Genomic DNA, 15,267 nt, shown 5'->3' with positions numbered 1-15,267 from the left:
AAAACTTCCCAAGGTAGCGGCAAAGGTTCCGGAAAAGAGGCCTCACAGGCCCCTGTGCAGCAGTTCCAGTCGTCAAATGATGAAAGAAGACGCAGATCCATCAGCCGGGGGCCAGAGATTACATCGAGTGAGAGCAACACAGAGGATATGGACAGCAGTGTGACATTTAAAAGACAAAGAGAAGAAGAAGAGGAAGACATTCAAAGGAAAGCGGCGTGCCGTAGTTCGGACGAGAGCGAGCTCAGGGTCGGGGCATCATCGATCTCAAGCTCCGACCCTCAGAACATCAAGGAGCTGATGACCCCGCAGGCGGGGGATGACGGTACGCAGCTTATTATTGACTTTGATTCTCCAAGCACGGACTCTCCATAAACTATGCCTATCCCTGTAAAAATTGCCTCACTCAATGTGAGGTCCTTAAAGAGCCCTGATCGCAGGGCTGCTTTATTTTCTTATCTAGAGACATGTGACTTTGACCTTTGCCTGCTACAAGAATGTGGAATCCCTAGTAAAATGGACTATAAAGACTTAAAAGAAGACTGGAAGCTGGGCCCATCCATATGGTCCGGTGCAAATGACTGTCGTTCTGTGGGTGTTGGGCTGCTCTGCCGAGGCCAGTCCTTTTCTATTCATACAGTAACTGAGATTGTGCCTGGCAGAGCTCTTTTAATTCATCTATATTTTAATGGACTTTTAATTCGTGTTTTAAATGTGTATGCCCCTCCTGATAAACAGGAGCGGGCAGAACTATTTGAAATTTTACCACTGTTTTGTGTTGGGTCTTCCCCCCTGCTGGTGGGAGGTGATTTTAACTGCATACGTGATGGGGAACACCGGCAGGGTGGGGATATTAATCGTAAAGACCGCACTTCTTACCTGCTTAAAAATTTTATTGATGATTTTAATTTGAAAGATTGCTGGAAGGATCTCTTGCCGGAGGACCCAGGCGCCACATGGTCCAATGGAAGAGTGAGCTCCAGAATCGATTTTATTTTTTCCTCTAGAGCTTTTAAACCCCTGAAATGCACGCTCGAGCAGAATATCTTCTCTGATCATAAGCTCCTCTTGGTGGGCCTGGAGCTAGAGGGGGAGCAAAAAGCAAAAAGGGGCCTCTGGAGATTAAACACCACACTCCTAGAGGACCCTGAGATAAAAGAGGAGTTTGTGCGGACCTACCAATGCTGGCAATCACAAAGAAAACCCCACGAGCCTATGCTGCACTGGTGGGAGGGCACCAAATCTAAAATCAGATTTTTTTTTATCAAAGCAGGTAAGAAGAAGGCAAAAATGGAAAAACAGTGGTTTTATGTTCTTAACATGCGTTTAAATGTACTTTTTAAATTGAAAGAAGCTGGTATGGATGTAGAAAATGATATTTTAAACCTTAAAACTGAAATAAAACATGCCATAGAAAAGAAAGGGAAACAAATCATTTTTAACTCACATGTGCAGCACCTGGAGGAGGGCGAGAAATGTTCCCGTTTCTTTTTTAAAAAAGTGATGAATAGGAGGGATATCATCCAAAACCTTGAGGGTGAATCCACTCCAAAAGGCATGTTAGATGCAGTTTTTAACTTCTACCAGCTTCTTTTTAATAAGAAAGATCTTAATCCATCCTTTTTAGAACATGTTCTTAATTCCCTTGATTTTAAGCTAGATGTTTTAGACCAGGAGGTTTTATCCCGTGATCTTAACTTAGATGAACTTTTATTTGTTTTTAAAAGTTTTTCTAGTGGGAAGGCCCCTGGGGAAGATGGTTTACCCATCGAATTTTATTTAGCTTTTTGGGATATTTTAAAGGATGATATGGTTTTATTGTATAAAGAAACTTTTATTGTTAATGAACTTCCCCCTTCCTGGAGGAGGGGGATTGTATCATTACTTTTTAAAAAGGGTGAAAAGGATATGCTAAAAAATTGGCGCCCCATCACACTTTTAAATGTTGATTATAAAGTTTTAGCCAAGTTATTAGCTGTCCGTTTTAAACCTTTTATTCATAAATTAATTCACCCAAATCAGGTTTGTGGGGTACCTGGAAGGTCTATAGCTGAATCCCTAAATATTTTAAGAGATGTTTTATGGTATTTTAAGGATAGAAATCAAACTGTAGCAATTTTATCCTTAGACTTTGAAAAAGCCTTTGATAGGGTCTCCCATGAATACCTGTTTTTAGTTCTTAAAAAGATGGCAGTGCCTGAAACGATTTTAAGCCGAATCATGCTTTTATACCGATCCTGTTTTAGTCAAGTCTCTGTTAATGGCTTTTTAACCAGCGGTGTTCCCTCTTTTATCAGGTGTCAAACAGGGCTGCCCCCTGTCCCCACTCCTTTTTATTTGCGCAATCGAACCACTGATGGCCCTCCTCAGAAAAGACCGGGTAGTAAGAGGCGTACCGATACCTGGTGGAGGAGGGACCCATCTAAAGGTGTTGGGGTACATGGATGATGTCACCATACTGTGCCCGGACTCTCCATCCATGAGGGGGGCATTGAGGAACACCAGCTATTTCTGCGAGGTCTCTGGTTTTAAGCTAAACACAGATAAATGTGACTGTTTTTATATTGGCTCCTGGGATTCATCCATCACCCCAGGAGTCACAATGCAACAGGATCAAATTAAAGTTTTAGGTATTGTTTTTAACCAGGTCAATGATGGGAGCCCTAACTGGGATTCAGCTATAGCTAAGATGGAGAAGAAGATTTTAATGTGGAATCTTAGAAACCTTACCATGGAGGGGAAGATTTTAATAATAAAGATGGTTTTACTCCCTATTATGCTATACATTGCCATGGTATTTCCTCCATCTATTTTATACATTAAAAAAGTAACTAGAATTGTTTTTACTTTTTTATGGGGTTCAAAAATGGAGAAATTAAAGCGTGATTTTATGTACAAAAGTAAAGATAATGGCGGGAAAGATGTTCCTAACCTTTTTACTTTCTTTTACATAAAGTATTTCTGTTTCTGTTTTAAAATTATTAAATCCGATGGCATTTTTAGCTGCTTTTTAAGGTACGCTGCGGGCATGGTTTTTAAAAGATGGTTGCGCATCCCTCTGAACGCTCCGGTGCTTCTGTGTCCCCCAAAACATTATGTGGTGTTGGAAAAGACAGTCAGGCTCCTAGGTCTCCAAGATTTGGAGCCTGACATACTGGGGGACCAGAGAAAGGTATCAAAGGTCCTCAGGCGGAGTGAGGTTACCCTGGCAGTGTCCAATTTCACACAGGCAAGATCCAAAAAGGTATGGCGGAACGTGTACGGGAAGTTTCTGGCGAATGTACACAGGGATCTTGCCTGGGCAATCGTCCACCAGTGCCTCCCTACTCGTGAGTTTCAGCACAGGCGAGGACTGGTGGCGAGAGCCAAGTGCCCGAGAGATGGCTGCGGAGTGGACGAAACGGTGCTGCACATATTTTGGAACTGCCCTTTTGCACGGGAGCTTTGGAGGAAGGTAGGCCCACTTTTGAAGTGGGCCTGCGGCCTAAAAGATTTTAATCACGAATGTGTCTTTTACGGTCTTTTTAACTGCCCCAATTTTAAACAGCAGATGATCTGCTGGATGATTATTAATTGTTTTAAAAATGCCATCTGGAAAGTTAGGAACATCTTACTTTTTAAACATGATTTTATTGATGTTAAAAACTGTATAAAGCTGGCCCTGAGTGAGATGTACATCTATTACCTAAGAGACAAGAAACAGTTGGGGGCCAGCGAGGCAGCATCCATGTGGTGTCTGCCTCTATGGAACGAAATAACAGTATAATCAGTTTTTATGACATTTGTATAATGTTTTATCCTGCCATTTTTATTTTTTCTCCTTTTATTACTGGTTTTATTATTTGTATTTTAAAACTTTTGTGAACCTTTTATTATTTTGCATTTTAAATTTTGTATGGTTTCTTATTTATTCAATAAAATTTTGTTGAAACCTTATCTGTTCTTATCAGTTTAATATCTGATACGTCCCCTATCTGGGGACCATATATTAAATGGATTTTTGAGAACGGGGGCCGATTTCGAAGCTTGCTTCCGTCGCCCTATGCATTGACCCGATATGGCAGTATCTTCGGGTACAGTGCACCACCCCCTTACAGGGTTAAAAAGAAAGATTCCTACTTTCATTGCTACCTGCTTGCTGGCTAGCCAGCTAGCCAGCCCTGTGGGCCTTGCTGCTGCTGCAGCCAAAAAACAAAAGGTGGTGCTGCTGCTGCTTCTGCTTCTGCTTGTGTCTGGCCGCTGTTGGAGCGTCCAGGCACAGGACTTCTGCTGCTGCTGACTAAATGGCCTCCTTAATTGGATCATTTGAGTAGCCAGCACACCTGTGCAGGTAGGGCATGACATGATAGGCAGCTGCCTTGATAGCGGGTGGGTGCTGAATGTTCCTAATTGACAAAATAAGATTAATGCTTATGAAGAAATATAAAATCTCATCCCTTCCCCAATATCGCGCCACACCCCTACCCCTTAATTCCCTGGTTGAACTTGATGGACATATGTCTTTTTTCGACCGTACTAACTATGTAACTATGTAACATAACATGGGGGGGGGGGGGGGTCTCCTGGCTGTTCACACAGGTGTGTCATTGCTGTACATTGACCATGCATTGCTTCTGTGGTATTGCAAAGGCAAAGACAAATGCTTCCAGCCATCCATTGCACTAATGGATTGGTCATCAGCTGGCTGTCTATGTCCCGCATCAATATAGACCAAAGTACAGAGGGTTAGGCTATGCTATTGTGCACCTACCTGATGCATCAGAAGGTGCGAGGCCCTTGCTAAATTCTGTGCACAGACTTTGAGATCTATACTTTAGACTGTATCTAAACCTGCTCCAACATGGACTGACATTCTGGCCTACTTTCAGCCGATGCGACTTGTCTGTCGCTGAACAGTCGCTTTTTATGTATTCAGCACCTATGTATAATGTTGTAAAAATGCTCTAGAAGCTAAAGTCGCAGAAATGTCACACATATTTGGCCTGCAACTTTCTGTGCGACAAATTCAGACAGGAAAAATCAGTATAAATCCTTAGAAAATTATCCCCCAGTGTCTCCATCTGCTGGCGGTATTGAATAAGCATTGCTGCACTGATGGGGTATGCATTAGACGAAAAAAAAGAAGAAAAAGAAGAATAATACGCCCAGAAAAGAGGCGAAAAGGAGAAAAACGTAAAAAAACGTGAAAAAAAAGTAAGAGGAAGAGAAGGGAAAAAAAGGTGGAAATGGGTTTAAAAGTGATTTCGGCGGAGAAATATATATATATATATATATATATATATATATATATATATATATATATATATACGCGCACACACACACATATATATAAACGTATTCTCCGTTGAGATATTGCAGCCGCTGCTGTGTCCAGGCCCAGGAGCCTTAGCACTGTGCTGTGATGTCACTCAATACCACTGACATCACTAGGTGTAAACAACATCTCTCCTTTGCTGTGTATGTGACTATGGAGCTGTTTGGTGATGTCGTCTATTATGGCCTTCATAGAAGCAACAGGAGATTGTTGCATCCATCTAGAACCCTCAGAACTACAGTGCTATGATGTCACTCACTTCCACAGGCCTTGCAGAGTGTAAACAACAACAACCCAGCTTTGTTGTGTATGTAACCATAGGGATTTGTGATGTCACCTAGAACCTTCACAGCAGCGACAGCTTTATGAGGAGCATCAGCACTGCTCTGCCTGAGCAGAACCATCACCGCCATAGGTTGTCAAATAACCCGGGTTTAACCCACACAGGTAAGTCCAATGGGGTGCAGGCATGTCCTCTATGCTTACAGCTTCCCGTGGGTGTTGGTTTGATACCGTTTGGGGACAGCCAAGGAGGCATCTGCAGGCAACAAAGGTAGGTGTGTGCTTGTGTGTGTGTTTCCTATGCAGATCCTAAGCCCAGTGTCACATGCAAGTAGGAGGAGTAAGAAGGGTTCCTGGCAAATCCGGGTTATGGATTGCATTTAAAAAGGCCCCGTGGGAGTGCAATGGGCCCCTGTCTTGCTGCTTAGCAATAATGGTATGGGTTTAGGTTCTGCTGTGTGTACTGGTGGTTGACTGCCCCCCAGCCCAGAGTGTGCATGGAAAATTGTCTGGCAGCCTCCCTGACAGCAAGCAGTGATAGTGCCCATGAAGGGCACCTTGTTGGGCCCGCCCCTTTCACGGTTATCGCTTCTCGGCCTTTTGGCTAAGATCAAGTGTAGTATCTGTTCTTATCAGTTTAATATCTGATACGTCCCCTATCTGGGGACCATATATTAAATGGATTTTTGAGAACGGGGGCCGATTTCGAAGCTTGCTTCCGTCGCCCTATGCATTGACCCGATATGGCAGTATCTTCGGGTACAGTGCACCACCCCCTTACAGGGTTAAAAAGAAAGATTCCTACTTTCATTGCTACCTGCTTGCTGGCTAGCCAGCTAGCCAGCCCTGTGGGCCTTGCTGCTGCTGCAGCCAAAAAACAAAAGGTGGTGCTGCTGCTGCTTCTGCTGCTTCTGCTTCTGCTTGTGTCTGGCCGCTGTTGGAGCGTCCAGGCACAGGACTTCTGCTGCTGCTGACTAAATGGCCTCCTTAATTGGATCATTTGAGTAGCCAGCACACCTGTGCAGGTAGGGCATGACATGATAGGCAGCTGCCTTGATAGCGGGTGGGTGCTGAATGTTCCTAATTGACAAAATAAGATTAATGCTTATGAAGAAATATAAAATCTCATCCCTTCCCCAATATCGCGCCACACCCCTACCCCTTAATTCCCTGGTTGAACTTGATGGACATATGTCTTTTTTCGACCGTACTAACTATGTAACTATGTAACATAACATGGGGGGGGGGGGGTCTCCTGGCTGTTCACACAGGTGTGTCATTGCTGTACATTGACCATGCATTGCTTCTGTGGTATTGCAAAGGCAAAGACAAATGCTTCCAGCCATCCATTGCACTAATGGATTGGTCATCAGCTGGCTGTCTATGTCCCGCATCAATATAGACCAAAGTACAGAGGGTTAGGCTATGCTATTGTGCACCTACCTGATGCATCAGAAGGTGCGAGGCCCTTGCTAAATTCTGTGCACAGACTTTGAGATCTATACTTTAGACTGTATCTAAACCTGCTCCAACATGGACTGACATTCTGGCCTACTTTCAGCCGATGCGACTTGTCTGTCGCTGAACAGTCGCTTTTTATGTATTCAGCACCTATGTATAATGTTGTAAAAATGCTCTAGAAGCTAAAGTCGCAGAAATGTCACACATATTTGGCCTGCAACTTTCTGTGCGACAAATTCAGACAGGAAAAATCAGTATAAATCCTTAGAAAATTATCCCCCAGTGTCTCCATCTGCTGGCGGTATTGAATAAGCATTGCTGCACTGATGGGGTATGCATTAGACGAAAAAAAAGAAGAAAAAGAAGAATAATACGCCCAGAAAAGAGGCGAAAAGGAGAAAAACGTAAAAAAAACGTGAAAAAAAAGTAAGAGGAAGAGAAGGGAAAAAAAGGTGGAAATGGGTTTAAAAGTGATTTCGGCGGAGAAATATATATATATATATATATATATATATATATATATATATACGCGCACACACACACATATATATAAACGTATTCTCCGTTGAGATATTGCAGCCGCTGCTGTGTCCAGGCCCAGGAGCCTTAGCACTGTGCTGTGATGTCACTCAATACCACTGACATCACTAGGTGTAAACAACATCTCTCCTTTGCTGTGTATGTGACTATGGAGCTGTTTGGTGATGTCGTCTATTATGGCCTTCATAGAAGCAACAGGAGATTGTTGCATCCATCTAGAACCCTCAGAACTACAGTGCTATGATGTCACTCACTTCCACAGGCCTTGCAGAGTGTAAACAACAACAACCCAGCTTTGTTGTGTATGTAACCATAGGGATTTGTGATGTCACCTAGAACCTTCACAGCAGCGACAGCTTTATGAGGAGCATCAGCACTGCTCTGCCTGAGCAGAACCATCACCGCCATAGGTTGTCAAATAACCCGGGTTTAACCCACACAGGTAAGTCCAATGGGGTGCAGGCATGTCCTCTATGCTTACAGCTTCCCGTGGGTGTTGGTTTGATACCGTTTGGGGACAGCCAAGGAGGCATCTGCAGGCAACAAAGGTAGGTGTGTGCTTGTGTGTGTGTTTCCTATGCAGATCCTAAGCCCAGTGTCACATGCAAGTAGGAGGAGTAAGAAGGGTTCCTGGCAAATCCGGGTTATGGATTGCATTTAAAAAGGCCCCGTGGGAGTGCAATGGGCCCCTGTCTTGCTGCTTAGCAATAATGGTATGGGTTTAGGTTCTGCTGTGTGTACTGGTGGTTGACTGCCCCCCAGCCCAGAGTGTGCATGGAAAATTGTCTGGCAGCCTCCCTGACAGCAAGCAGTGATAGTGCCCATGAAGGGCACCTTGTTGGGCCTGCCCCTTTCACGGTTATCGCTTCTCGGCCTTTTGGCTAAGATCAAGTGTAGTATCTGTTCTTATCAGTTTAATATCTGATACGTCCCCTATCTGGGGACCATATATTAAATGGATTTTTGAGAACGGGGGCCGATTTCGAAGCTTGCTTCCGTCGCCCTATGCATTGACCCGATATGGCAGTATCTTCGGGTACAGTGCACCACCCCCTTACAGGGTTAAAAAGAAAGATTCCTACTTTCATTGCTACCTGCTTGCTGGCTAGCCAGCTAGCCAGCCCTGTGGGCCTTGCTGCTGCTGCAGCCAAAAAACAAAAGGTGGTGCTGCTGCTGCTTCTGCTGCTTCTGCTTCTGCTTGTGTCTGGCCGCTGTTGGAGCGTCCAGGCACAGGACTTCTGCTGCTGCTGACTAAATGGCCTCCTTAATTGGATCATTTGAGTAGCCAGCACACCTGTGCAGGTAGGGCATGACATGATAGGCAGCTGCCTTGATAGCGGGTGGGTGCTGAATGTTCCTAATTGACAAAATAAGATTAATGCTTATGAAGAAATATAAAATCTCATCCCTTCCCCAATATCGCGCCACACCCCTACCCCTTAATTCCCTGGTTGAACTTGATGGACATATGTCTTTTTTCGACCGTACTAACTATGTAACTATGTAACATAACATGGGGGGGGGGGGGGGGGTCTCCTGGCTGTTCACACAGGTGTGTCATTGCTGTACATTGACCATGCATTGCTTCTGTGGTATTGCAAAGGCAAAGACAAATGCTTCCAGCCATCCATTGCACTAATGGATTGGTCATCAGCTGGCTGTCTATGTCCCGCATCAATATAGACCAAAGTACAGAGGGTTAGGCTATGCTATTGTGCACCTACCTGATGCATCAGAAGGTGCGAGGCCCTTGCTAAATTCTGTGCACAGACTTTGAGATCTATACTTTAGACTGTATCTAAACCTGCTCCAACATGGACTGACATTCTGGCCTACTTTCAGCCGATGCGACTTGTCTGTCGCTGAACAGTCGCTTTTTATGTATTCAGCACCTATGTATAATGTTGTAAAAATGCTCTAGAAGCTAAAGTCGCAGAAATGTCACACATATTTGGCCTGCAACTTTCTGTGCGACAAATTCAGACAGGAAAAATCAGTATAAATCCTTAGAAAATTATCCCCCAGTGTCTCCATCTGCTGGCGGTATTGAATAAGCATTGCTGCACTGATGGGGTATGCATTAGACGAAAAAAAAGAAGAAAAAGAAGAATAATACGCCCAGAAAAGAGGCGAAAAGGAGAAAAACGTAAAAAAACGTGAAAAAAAAGTAAGAGGAAGAGAAGGGAAAAAAAGGTGGAAATGGGTTTAAAAGTGATTTCGGCAGAGAAATATATATATATATATATATATATATATATATATATATATATATATATATATATACGCGCACACACACACATATATATAAACGTATTCTCCGTTGAGATATTGCAGCCGCTGCTGTGTCCAGGCCCAGGAGCCTTAGCACTGTGCTGTGATGTCACTCAATACCACTGACATCACTAGGTGTAAACAACATCTCTCCTTTGCTGTGTATGTGACTATGGAGCTGTTTGGTGATGTCGTCTATTATGGCCTTCATAGAAGCAACAGGAGATTGTTGCATCCATCTAGAACCCTCAGAACTACAGTGCTATGATGTCACTCACTTCCACAGGCCTTGCAGAGTGTAAACAACAACAACCCAGCTTTGTTGTGTATGTAACCATAGGGATTTGTGATGTCACCTAGAACCTTCACAGCAGCGACAGCTTTATGAGGAGCATCAGCACTGCTCTGCCTGAGCAGAACCATCACCGCCATAGGTTGTCAAATAACCCGGGTTTAACCCACACAGGTAAGTCCAATGGGGTGCAGGCATGTCCTCTATGCTTACAGCTTCCCGTGGGTGTTGGTTTGATACCGTTTGGGGACAGCCAAGGAGGCATCTGCAGGCAACAAAGGTAGGTGTGTGCTTGTGTGTGTGTTTCCTATGCAGATCCTAAGCCCAGTGTCACATGCAAGTAGGAGGAGTAAGAAGGGTTCCTGGCAAATCCGGGTTATGGATTGCATTTAAAAAGGCCCCGTGGGAGTGCAATGGGCCCCTGTCTTGCTGCTTAGCAATAATGGTATGGGTTTAGGTTCTGCTGTGTGTACTGGTGGTTGACTGCCCCCCAGCCCAGAGTGTGCATGGAAAATTGTCTGGCAGCCTCCCTGACAGCAAGCAGTGATAGTGCCCATGAAGGGCACCTTGTTGGGCCCGCCCCTTTCACGGTTATCGCTTCTCGGCCTTTTGGCTAAGATCAAGTGTAGTATCTGTTCTTATCAGTTTAATATCTGATACGTCCCCTATCTGGGGACCATATATTAAATGGATTTTTGAGAACGGGGGCCGATTTCGAAGCTTGCTTCCGTCGCCCTATGCATTGACCCGATATGGCAGTATCTTCGGGTACAGTGCACCACCCCCTTACAGGGTTAAAAAGAAAGATTCCTACTTTCATTGCTACCTGCTTGCTGGCTAGCCAGCTAGCCAGCCCTGTGGGCCTTGCTGCTGCTGCAGCCAAAAAACAAAAGGTGGTGCTGCTGCTGCTTCTGCTGCTTCTGCTTGTGTCTGGCCGCTGTTGGAGCGTCCAGGCACAGGACTTCTGCTGCTGCTGACTAAATGGCCTCCTTAATTGGATCATTTGAGTAGCCAGCACACCTGTGCAGGTAGGGCATGACATGATAGGCAGCTGCCTTGATAGCGGGTGGGTGCTGAATGTTCCTAATTGACAAAATAAGATTAATGCTTATGAAGAAATATAAAATCTCATCCCTTCCCCAATATCGCGCCACACCCCTACCCCTTAATTCCCTGGTTGAACTTGATGGACATATGTCTTTTTTCGACCGTACTAACTATGTAACTATGTAACATAACATGGGGGGGGGGGGGTCTCCTGGCTGTTCACACAGGTGTGTCATTGCTGTACATTGACCATGCATTGCTTCTGTGGTATTGCAAAGGCAAAGACAAATGCTTCCAGCCATCCATTGCACTAATGGATTGGTCATCAGCTGGCTGTCTATGTCCCGCATCAATATAGACCAAAGTACAGAGGGTTAGGCTATGCTATTGTGCACCTACCTGATGCATCAGAAGGTGCGAGGCCCTTGCTAAATTCTGTGCACAGACTTTGAGATCTATACTTTAGACTGTATCTAAACCTGCTCCAACATGGACTGACATTCTGGCCTACTTTCAGCCGATGCGACTTGTCTGTCGCTGAACAGTCGCTTTTTATGTATTCAGCACCTATGTATAATGTTGTAAAAATGCTCTAGAAGCTAAAGTCGCAGAAATGTCACACATATTTGGCCTGCAACTTTCTGTGCGACAAATTCAGACAGGAAAAATCAGTATAAATCCTTAGAAAATTATCCCCCAGTGTCTCCATCTGCTGGCGGTATTGAATAAGCATTGCTGCACTGATGGGGTATGCATTAGACGAAAAAAAAGAAGAAAAAGAAGAATAATACGCCCAGAAAAGAGGCGAAAAGGAGAAAAACGTAAAAAAACGTGAAAAAAAAGTAAGAGGAAGAGAAGGGAAAAAAAGGTGGAAATGGGTTTAAAAGTGATTTCGGCGGAGAAATATATATATATATATATATATATATATATATATATATATACGCGCACACACACACATATATATAAACGTATTCTCCGTTGAGATATTGCAGCCGCTGCTGTGTCCAGGCCCAGGAGCCTTAGCACTGTGCTGTGATGTCACTCAATACCACTGACATCACTAGGTGTAAACAACATCTCTCCTTTGCTGTGTATGTGACTATGGAGCTGTTTGGTGATGTCGTCTATTATGGCCTTCATAGAAGCAACAGGAGATTGTTGCATCCATCTAGAACCCTCAGAACTACAGTGCTATGATGTCACTCACTTCCACAGGCCTTGCAGAGTGTAAACAACAACAACCCAGCTTTGTTGTGTATGTAACCATAGGGATTTGTGATGTCACCTAGAACCTTCACAGCAGCGACAGCTTTATGAGGAGCATCAGCACTGCTCTGCCTGAGCAGAACCATCACCGCCATAGGTTGTCAAATAACCCGGGTTTAACCCACACAGGTAAGTCCAATGGGGTGCAGGCATGTCCTCTATGCTTACAGCTTCCCGTGGGTGTTGGTTTGATACCGTTTGGGGACAGCCAAGGAGGCATCTGCAGGCAACAAAGGTAGGTGTGTGCTTGTGTGTGTGTTTCCTATGCAGATCCTAAGCCCAGTGTCACATGCAAGTAGGAGGAGTAAGAAGGGTTCCTGGCAAATCCGGGTTATGGATTGCATTTAAAAAGGCCCCGTGGGAGTGCAATGGGCCCCTGTCTTGCTGCTTAGCAATAATGGTATGGGTTTAGGTTCTGCTGTGTGTACTGGTGGTTGACTGCCCCCCAGCCCAGAGTGTGCATGGAAAATTGTCTGGCAGCCTCCCTGACAGCAAGCAGTGATAGTGCCCATGAAGGGCACCTTGTTGGGCCCGCCCCTTTCACGGTTATCGCTTCTCGGCCTTTTGGCTAAGATCAAGTGTAGTATCTGTTCTTATCAGTTTAATATCTGATACGTCCCCTATCTGGGGACCATATATTAAATGGATTTTTGAGAACGGGGGCCGATTTCGAAGCTTGCTTCCGTCGCCCTATGCATTGACCCGATATGGCAGTATCTTCGGGTACAGTGCACCACCCCCTTACAGGGTTAAAAAGAAAGATTCCTACTTTCATTGCTACCTGCTTGCTGGCTAGCCAGCTAGCCAGCCCTGTGGGCCTTGCTGCTGCTGCAGCCAAAAAACAAAAGGTGCTGCTGCTGCTTCTGCTGCTGCTTCTGCTTCTGCTTGTGTCTGGCCGCTGTTGGAGCGTCCAGGCACAGGACTTCTGCTGCTGCTGACTAAATGGCCTCCTTAATTGGATCATTTGAGTAGCCAGCACACCTGTGCAGGTAGGGCATGACATGATAGGCAGCTGCCTTGATAGCGGGTGGGTGCTGAATGTTCCTAATTGACAAAATAAGATTAATGCTTATGAAGAAATATAAAATCTCATCCCTTCCCCAATATCGCGCCACACCCCTACCCCTTAATTCCCTGGTTGAACTTGATGGACATATGTCTTTTTTCGACCGTACTAACTATGTAACTATGTAACATAACATGGGGGGGGGGGGGGGTCTCCTGGCTGTTCACACAGGTGTGTCATTGCTGTACATTGACCATGCATTGCTTCTGTGGTATTGCAAAGGCAAAGACAAATGCTTCCAGCCATCCATTGCACTAATGGATTGGTCATCAGCTGGCTGTCTATGTCCCGCATCAATATAGACCAAAGTACAGAGGGTTAGGCTATGCTATTGTGCACCTACCTGATGCATCAGAAGGTGCGAGGCCCTTGCTAAATTCTGTGCACAGACTTTGAGATCTATACTTTAGACTGTATCTAAACCTGCTCCAACATGGACTGACATTCTGGCCTACTTTCAGCCGATGCGACTTGTCTGTCGCTGAACAGTCGCTTTTTATGTATTCAGCACCTATGTATAATGTTGTAAAAATGCTCTAGAAGCTAAAGTCGCAGAAATGTCACACATATTTGGCCTGCAACTTTCTGTGCGACAAATTCAGACAGGAAAAATCAGTATAAATCCTTAGAAAATTATCCCCCAGTGTCTCCATCTGCTGGCGGTATTGAATAAGCATTGCTGCACTGATGGGGTATGCATTAGACGAAAAAAAAGAAGAAAAAGAAGAATAATACGCCCAGAAAAGAGGCGAAAAGGAGAAAAACGTAAAAAAACGTGAAAAAAAGTAAGAGGAAGAGAAGGGAAAAAAAGGTGGAAATGGGTTTAAAAGTGATTTCGGCGGAGAAATATATATATATATATATATATATATATATATATATATATATATACGCGCACACACACACATATATATAAACGTATTCTCCGTTGAGATATTGCAGCCGCTGCTGTGTCCAGGCCCAGGAGCCTTAGCACTGTGCTGTGATGTCACTCAATACCACTGACATCACTAGGTGTAAACAACATCTCTCCTTTGCTGTGTATGTGACTATGGAGCTGTTTGGTGATGTCGTCTATTATGGCCTTCATAGAAGCAACAGGAGATTGTTGCATCCATCTAGAACCCTCAGAACTACAGTGCTATGATGTCACTCACTTCCACAGGCCTTGCAGAGTGTAAACAACAACAACCCAGCTTTGTTGTGTATGTAACCATAGGGATTTGTGATGTCACCTAGAACCTTCACAGCAGCGACAGCTTTATGAGGAGCATCAGCACTGCTCTGCCTGAGCAGAACCATCACCGCCATAGGTTGTCAAATAACCCGGGTTTAACCCACACAGGTAAGTCCAATGGGGTGCAGGCATGTCCTCTATGCTTACAGCTTCCCGTGGGTGTTGGTTTGATACCGTTTGGGGACAGCCAAGGAGGCATCTGCAGGCAACAAAGGTAGGTGTGTGCTTGTGTGTGTGTTTCCTATGCAGATCCTAAGCCCAGTGTCACATGCAAGTAGGAGGAGTAAGAAGGGTTCCTGGCAAATCCGGGTTATGGATTGCATTTAAAAAGGCCCCGTGGGAGTGCAATGGGCCCCTGTCTTGCTGCTTAGCAATAATGGTATGGGTTTAGGTTCTGCTGTGTGTACTGGTGGTTGACTGCCCCCCAGCCCAGAGTGTGCATGGAAAATTGTCTGGCAGCCTCCCTGACAGCAAGCAGTGATAGTGCCCAT

General features: G+C 44.7%; 5 non-coding genes across 5 annotated transcripts; all 5 read left to right on the top strand.

Annotated features, from left to right (window-relative positions):
• The first annotated feature begins 3,900 nt into the window (after positions 1-3,900).
• On the top strand, positions 3,901-4,086 carry LOC130349463 (U2 spliceosomal RNA). Its single transcript, XR_008886784.1, has one exon. It is a non-coding gene; the product is annotated as a U2 spliceosomal RNA (small nuclear RNA).
• Positions 4,087-6,177: 2,091 nt separating this feature from the next.
• On the top strand, positions 6,178-6,368 carry LOC130349454 (U2 spliceosomal RNA). The gene has a single exon (XR_008886776.1). It is a non-coding gene; the product is annotated as a U2 spliceosomal RNA (small nuclear RNA).
• A 2,087-nt stretch (positions 6,369-8,455) lies between these two features.
• Positions 8,456-8,646, top strand: LOC130349453 (U2 spliceosomal RNA). The gene has a single exon (XR_008886775.1). It is a non-coding gene; the product is annotated as a U2 spliceosomal RNA (small nuclear RNA).
• A 2,104-nt stretch (positions 8,647-10,750) lies between these two features.
• Positions 10,751-10,941, top strand: LOC130349452 (U2 spliceosomal RNA). Its single transcript, XR_008886774.1, has one exon. It is a non-coding gene; the product is annotated as a U2 spliceosomal RNA (small nuclear RNA).
• Positions 10,942-13,021: 2,080 nt separating this feature from the next.
• LOC130349451 (U2 spliceosomal RNA) lies at positions 13,022-13,212 on the top strand. The gene has a single exon (XR_008886773.1). It is a non-coding gene; the product is annotated as a U2 spliceosomal RNA (small nuclear RNA).
• Positions 13,213-15,267: the final 2,055 nt, after the last annotated feature.

The sequence above is a fragment of the Hyla sarda genome, unplaced genomic scaffold (genome assembly GCF_029499605.1).
Source record: "Hyla sarda isolate aHylSar1 unplaced genomic scaffold, aHylSar1.hap1 scaffold_915, whole genome shotgun sequence".
Lineage (NCBI taxonomy): Eukaryota > Metazoa > Chordata > Amphibia > Anura > Hylidae > Hyla > Hyla sarda.
The sequence above is the reverse complement of the archived record's forward strand: the minus strand, read 5'-3'. Positions and strand labels throughout refer to the sequence as shown.